The following is a 7,155-nucleotide window of genomic DNA, read 5'->3' on the forward strand; positions in this document are numbered from 1 at the left end:
AATTGGAAGAACAATAGTGGGCATACAACATATTCTGAGAAAGACAATGAAACCACTGGATTCTGATTGTTCTATTAAAAATGTAGCAATTCATCGTTTAGCATCATTAGTGGCTGATAACTGGGACTGTGTCTATAATACCCGTTTGAGGTTTTATTGTGTTTCAGTCAACATAAAGCATAGGTTAACTGTAATAGCTGTCTGTATTAAAATTTAGATACTGCCTGTTGAAAACGGGTAGTAATTTGGTGATTATTCATATTTTTAAACATTCTGCATTACACTAATTTATTATGCAAAATTAAATTAGAGTGCATGGAGCATATGGATTTTTTTTGCTTTTTTTATACTATTTGTGGCAGTGATGAATGGCAGATAATTTGTAACATAATTAAAATGACTTTTATTATTCTGTTTACTAGTTTCTTCTTTCTGCAGTCTCTTGTAATTTTGTCACATGATTAGCAACAAATTTTGCACAGCAGCACCTTCTAATAAAACGCAGCATGGACAATTTTCCACACAGATTCAATCTCCGTCTATATTCCACTAATCCCTTGATTGTTCCTGGGGAAAATAATCAGATCCCTGTTGTGTTCCTGATGCACTGAGCATTCGTAAAGACAATAACAAGACTCAGTACATCCAGAGACTCAGGATATGCATCTGCTCTTTGGCCTAAATGAAAAGGGCCAAACAAGGAGCCTGAAGCTTTGTCATGATTAATACAGCTTAATTTGTAGATTGTATCTACTTGCAGTGGAAATATGGTGTTGTGGTGGGTCAACCTTGCCTGGCTGCCAGGTGCCCACCCAGCCGCTCTCTCACTCACCCCGTCAGCAGGACAGGGGGAGAAAATAAGATGAAAAATCTTACGGGTAGAGACAAGGACAGGGAGATCGCTCACCAATTACCATCACAGGCAGTACAGTCTTGACTTGGGGAAGACTAATTTAATTTATTGCCCACTAATAACATAGTAAGATAGTAAGAAATAAAAACAAAACTGAAAATACTTTCCCTTCTTCCCAGGCTCAACTTCACTCTTGATTCTTTTACCTCCTCCCCCCTGAGTGGTGCAGGAGGACACGGAATAGGGGTTGTGGTCAATTCTTAATGCTTAGTCTCTGCTGCTCCTTCTTCCTCACGCTGTTCTCCTGCTCCAATGTGGGTCCTTCCCACAGGTTGCAGTTCTTCAAGAACTGGTCCAGCATGGGTCCTCTTCACAGGGTACAGTCCTCCAGGAATGGACTGCGCCAGTGTGGGTCCCCCACGGGTTCCTGCCAGAAAGTCCACTCCAGCATGGGCTCTCCAAGGGCTGCAGTTTTCTTGAGGTTTCTCCAGGTCATATCCACCTGCTCCGGCACGGGGTCCTCCATGGGCTGTGGTGTGGATATCTGTTCCACTATGGTCCTCCATGGGCTGCAGGGGAACAACCTGCTTCACCATGGTCTTCTCCTTGGGCTGCAGGAGAATCTCAGCTCCGGCTTCTGGAGCACCTCCTCCCCCTCCTTCTTCTCTGACCTTGGTGTCTGCAGGACGATTTCACTCACATTTTCTCACTCATATCTCAGAGTTGTTGTACAGTGTTTTTTATCCTTTCTTAAATATGTTATCACAGAGACACCACCTGTGTCACTGATTGGCTCAGCTTTGGGCAGTGGTGGGTCCTTTTTGGAGCCATCTGTAACTGGTTCTGTTCAACATGGGCGCAGCTCCTGGTCTCTTCTCCCAGAGGCCATCCCTGCAGCTCCTGTGCTACCAAAATCTTGCAATGGAAACCCAATACAGGCGTTAAACTAACCAGCCAGCCAGGAGACTTTTCAGTTGAAAAGACACCAATGCCTTTTCACAGGCTGCTCACTTGACAGTCACTGGGACCCAGCTGACCTCTCAGCAGATATAGCTTAATAAAGCGCTGGGGCAATGCTGAGTTCTTTATGAATTCCTAATAATACACAACGCTGGTATAGAAGCTCTACCCACGTTTAGATGGTTTAGTACAGTTCAAGTTTGTTGTTACCTGTAGTTGTCATCATAGAAAACAAGAACTTGACTAGGCATCTCCCATCTGCTTTGGCTGTCAGATCAAACCAGATTATAGGGATTTATCTGCTCACCTGGGAATAGCTACAGGCAGGAGTCCACAGCAAGGTGCACAGTCCTTGGTCTTGCTCTGAAATTAAATACCTGAACTGTCCCATTTCTGTGACTGTCATGGAGATGAGCATAGCCTTAAATTTAAACATATACTTTCAGACGCTTCTGAGCTGGATTTTACAGAGTAGTAATTTCAGATTGTATTGATCTAAAAATATGGAGTTCCAGTGGATCAGAGTTTCATTTATCTTAAACTTCCTTGTTACTGTACAATCTACATGGGGAAATAGAAGGAAAAGGGATTTAAAGCATTTGTAAATTATATTTGTACATGTTTAAAGGTCTTTTACATTGCTAGCCTGATAGAAACAGACCTTATTGTAAACAAGATTCTGCTTTGCTGTATTTTTCATCTTACATAGAAAAATAGCTACAGGGTAGGTTTTGAAAAGCTTTTAGGGACGGATTCTTTCTGCTCTTGCTGATGGTAGAACTCCCATTGACATCAATAAAAAACAGATTAGGCCAGTGCAGAAGAGTTTTGAAAATGCTTTCTAAATGCTACAATATGCTATTTTGCATTTAATTAAACAAATGAGTCCCTTAAAATTCTTAAATCTGGAATACCAGCTTCCCTTAGGGGAAAAGGAGAAAAGACTATTACATGCTTTCTGTAGTCAGAGGACAGCAGAAACATGGATCAAGTGAAGAATTGACAAGCAATCATTGAGTTGTTAGGAAGGCAAAATTTTCATTGATGTCAGCAAGCTTTTCTGCTTGAGGATAAGACGGACATCTATAGCTTGATTCAAGACCGCTTAAAATCATTACAGATATTTCAGTAGTTGCAGCAGGTGTTAATGAGGCCAACTGTGAATCTAAACTTTATATAACTGACTCTTACCTCCTGGAATGACCATTTGTATTCAGTATTTTGGGAGGTATGAAGGCTAAGTAATTTGGCACCTGATCTTAAACATCAGCTAAACCTTACACAGCTGTCTCCTGCCCATGCCCACTCTGTGTGTATAATTAGGAATAGATTTAATGTTTCTTTTGCAATGCAACACCACAGTCTCTCTTACTCCATTACCAGTCCCATGTTGTCAATAATTCAAAGAAGTTCACAGAAGGATTGAAAGATTTAAGCACTACATTTTAAGTACTGTTTACCCTTGTGCCCCTTTGCTTCTCCATCCCTGGATCCTGTACTCACAAGGATCCCATTAGTCAGCATCTCCCCTGGCATCAGTATAGCAGTAAAACTTAAATTCTATTGTGGGTAACTTCACATACCAGACACATCCCTTGATACATGATGCTATTTCATTGTCTTCTTCACCAAAAAGAAAGCATTCTGACATTAGCCCTCTTTCTGATCTGTTCATAGCATAAAAAGAACAATATCCCTAAGGAAAAGCTCTATCATCTGCCATGAGGCACTTCACTCTGAATGTTGAAATTTGAAACATAAAATCTATTTTATTTTACTACCTATCTTCAGAAATTAGCAGTTTCCTCTTTCTCTTTTAAATGTTGCAAATGGTACAGACATAAAAAAGATTTATGTATTACAGATTTACATGATTCTGTTAAAGATATTTTGCATATAGCTGCTTGTTAAATTAAAAGTAAATTGCACAGTGTTGAAATATAGGATTTTCTTCTACAGTATAATGAAACCCAGATATCAAATATTTGTAGGGAGGATATTAGAAACACAACTAGAAATTAAAATGTGTGCCATTCCCTATAAAGAGAAATGTCTTACCAAAATGTGCTTTGCAAACTATCAGCAAACAAAATGGTCATTTTCTCTTCTGGAAGATTAGGTATTGTCCTAACATGTGGTAAAAATAAATGGGAAATTTCAACTGAAGACACAATAAAGGTAAATTACAAATAACTTTACCTTTTCCAGAGAAAGGTGAAATAATAATATATTTCTGTACTGTGACAAGTTTTTGGTGTATCAAGATGCTAAATCACAATGATTAAAAAAATCATTCAGGAAACTATAAAAAATTGTTTTACTGACACAAGCAATGTGTGGCAGTAATTTAAAATATAAATTTAGATATACTATTTTTTTTTTCTGTATGTATGTATCTTACATGGAAGAGGGTACTTAAAATCTGAAATTTAAAATGTCTTGTTACATATCCTCAGGAAAACCTTCCTTGATTTAGAAAGACCTATGTCGGTTTCATTTCAATACTGTGCGAAAAAGCAGCATATGAAATGTGTACTTGGAGAAACGTTGTTAATGTCAGCATTTTGGTTTTCTAACAAATAGCAGCTCTGTAATAGCAGTAATAGAATTTAGAAGTTGGAGGTTTTTGTGATGAACTTTTTGTAATACTGAATTTTCATGAAAACTCTGACGTTAGCAAGTAGAAGAAAGGTGACTTTGCATGCTATGTCTTGCATAAACTAGAATATCAATTATCTCTACTTTGCTTAGCTGTGGATTCACTGAGAATGTACATTACATTAAGTTTTGTTCACAAGATTTGTTTCTTAATGCAATTCCTTCCCCCAACATTCAGGTTTTTAGTATATTAAAATAGCATTGGTAGAAAGAAGGAAGTCCTCATGCACTTTAAAAACAAAATGCTGAATTTAAACTCTTTATGATTAGTTTCAATAAGATGCGTATATTATGTTGTTTTAAGACTTTCAAATATACGTTGAAAAGGGCAAATCTCACACTATTTAGAGGTCTGCTGCAAGGAATTTTCTGGTATTCTAATTCAGTATGATGAACCCAACAAGTGCTTCTATAATGAATCTGTACTGAAGTGAGCTGAAACATATGGTACATACAGAAAATATTGAAGATAATGAAAGATAAATTATTTGTCCAAAAATTATGAATGTGCCTAATACTGCAGTAAAGGGAAGCTCTGAGTGAAAATCTCAGGTCAGAATATAGCCATACACCTTCCAGAGGCATGGTTCAGTAGTACACTGAGTGACTTACACACTGTACCCTGCAATGGCCACTCATTCTACATATTTTCTCAAAAAAGCAATCAAGTTTACCATGGAAAACCAAGTCTTTATTTCCTTTTAAATCATCTTCTTACCAGTTCAAAAATGCAGAGACTAAAGCTTTCTTTTAGGTAACAGCTGCAGACCCTTGTGGTTCAGCAAATGGCACAGTGCTAGTTGCTCACATAGGTATACGTATAGTTGTCTGGACTTACAGCTTGAAAAGAAGAAAAGCAAGAACATATTGTGATTCTGGCTAAGGAGGAGTTCCTCAAAGAGTGGCACAGGTTGGATTTTGCTAATGCTAATGCTTTACTCTGGGGTCATATTTTTGTCTTACTTCTTTAAAAAAAAAAAAAAACCACTAAAAAAAATCAAACAATCAAAACAGAACTTCCAAAAAAAAAAACCCCAGTCTATATTTTGAACTGAAATGAGGTATATTCTCAGAGATTAAAAATCAAAGAATACGTATTTGTTTTCAAGTTAACATCAATAAAACTTTGTAAAACATCTGATAAAGCTACCAATAAATAAACTCTCTTTTAAAGCTTGTTAGCCAATAAGCAGGTGCTAACAAGAATGTTAGCTATTTATAAGTCTTAACCTTTTCTGATAATAGTATTTTTGCATTTGGCACTTACCAGTATTAAACACAACCTCATAATCTAAGTGATTTTCCTTCTAAAGAGCAATGATGACTGTGAAATGTATGCCATGGGAAGCAACAGCAAGCCTTCACAAGCTTCGAGCAGGATTTCTCAGGCTAGACTGCCTTGATGTTTTGCTATGTCATTCATATCCTAAAAAGTCAAATTATTTCCATAATCAGTTGATTTTTGTGTGTCTCTCATGACAATATGCATGGCTATTTATCAGATTAATAGTTATAACTACACCTGTCCCCGAAATTTTTCAATAGTAGTGGGTTTTTTGGTTTTTTTTGGCAAAGAATCTCATTACTTATAACTATACAGATTCAGTATTGGCTTCTGTAGGCTTCTTTTCTTCAGGGTATCAAATTATCAGGTGCTGGAGCAGAATCTCCTGTGTACTTCAAGTAGTGATAAGGAAAAAGGACCTTAAACAGCAGATCTGTGTCAGGAACTATTTAGGATGCATACTTACAAATATAAGTTTATTGATACGTTAAAATGCTGCTCTGAATTAAGAGTATGAATACATTAAGAACTTGGCAAATAGGGTGCATAGCTATTATACACTACTTTGACAAGATGCTGAAAAAAATTAAGCAACAATTTTATCATATAATGACACTAATTAGGGTATAAAATATACCAATATTAAAAAATAATAGTGCATTTGGAGTGATAACATTGAGATCTGATGGCTTAAGATACCTTTCTCATATTAGTTACCATAAGGCCACACGCACAAAACATATTTTTCGTGAGAGATGAGTAATCTTCTGTTGAAATATACAATGTTTTGTCATTAGATAGTCCCAGAACACCCATAAGGAAAAAGAATGTTGTTTCCTCCTTCTGAAAAGAAGCACTAGGAAAAGAAAAAAGAGGCAAACAGAAATGTAAATTATGATATCTTAGTAGAGGAAAATGGGAATTATACAACAGCAGTTTTCAATCAGCGCAAAACCAGAATTCTATTTCTGTTCACTCTGTTCCTTTGGGTTTAATTTTAAAAATCTTGGTTGAGAACCACATTTTAAACACTATATTGAGATATATTTTTTTCAGATATGCAGTACTGAAGAATTCCCAAATGCACAGTATAACATTGGGAAATAAAAGCAGAGAAAGATAAGTACAAGAATTGTCTAAGGAATAATGACACACTATACGAACATTTTAGCTCTGCAGTAGCCTGAAGATCAGCTATACAGTACAGTAGGTATTATTGTACATACAGCAGCATGAGACAGGCAGTCATTCATTAGATGTGTGGCATATTCAATCTTCACTCCGAAGTGGGTTGTTCTTTAGGTCCTACATGTGGTTATTTGTTATCTTTAAAATGGCTGAACTTGCATGTGAAACGGTATATCAGCATTAAACCCAGAAACCTCTCTTTTATTTTGTA

This window comes from Gavia stellata, chromosome 2 (genome assembly GCF_030936135.1).
Source record: "Gavia stellata isolate bGavSte3 chromosome 2, bGavSte3.hap2, whole genome shotgun sequence".
NCBI classification, from domain to species: Eukaryota; Metazoa; Chordata; class Aves; order Gaviiformes; family Gaviidae; genus Gavia; species Gavia stellata.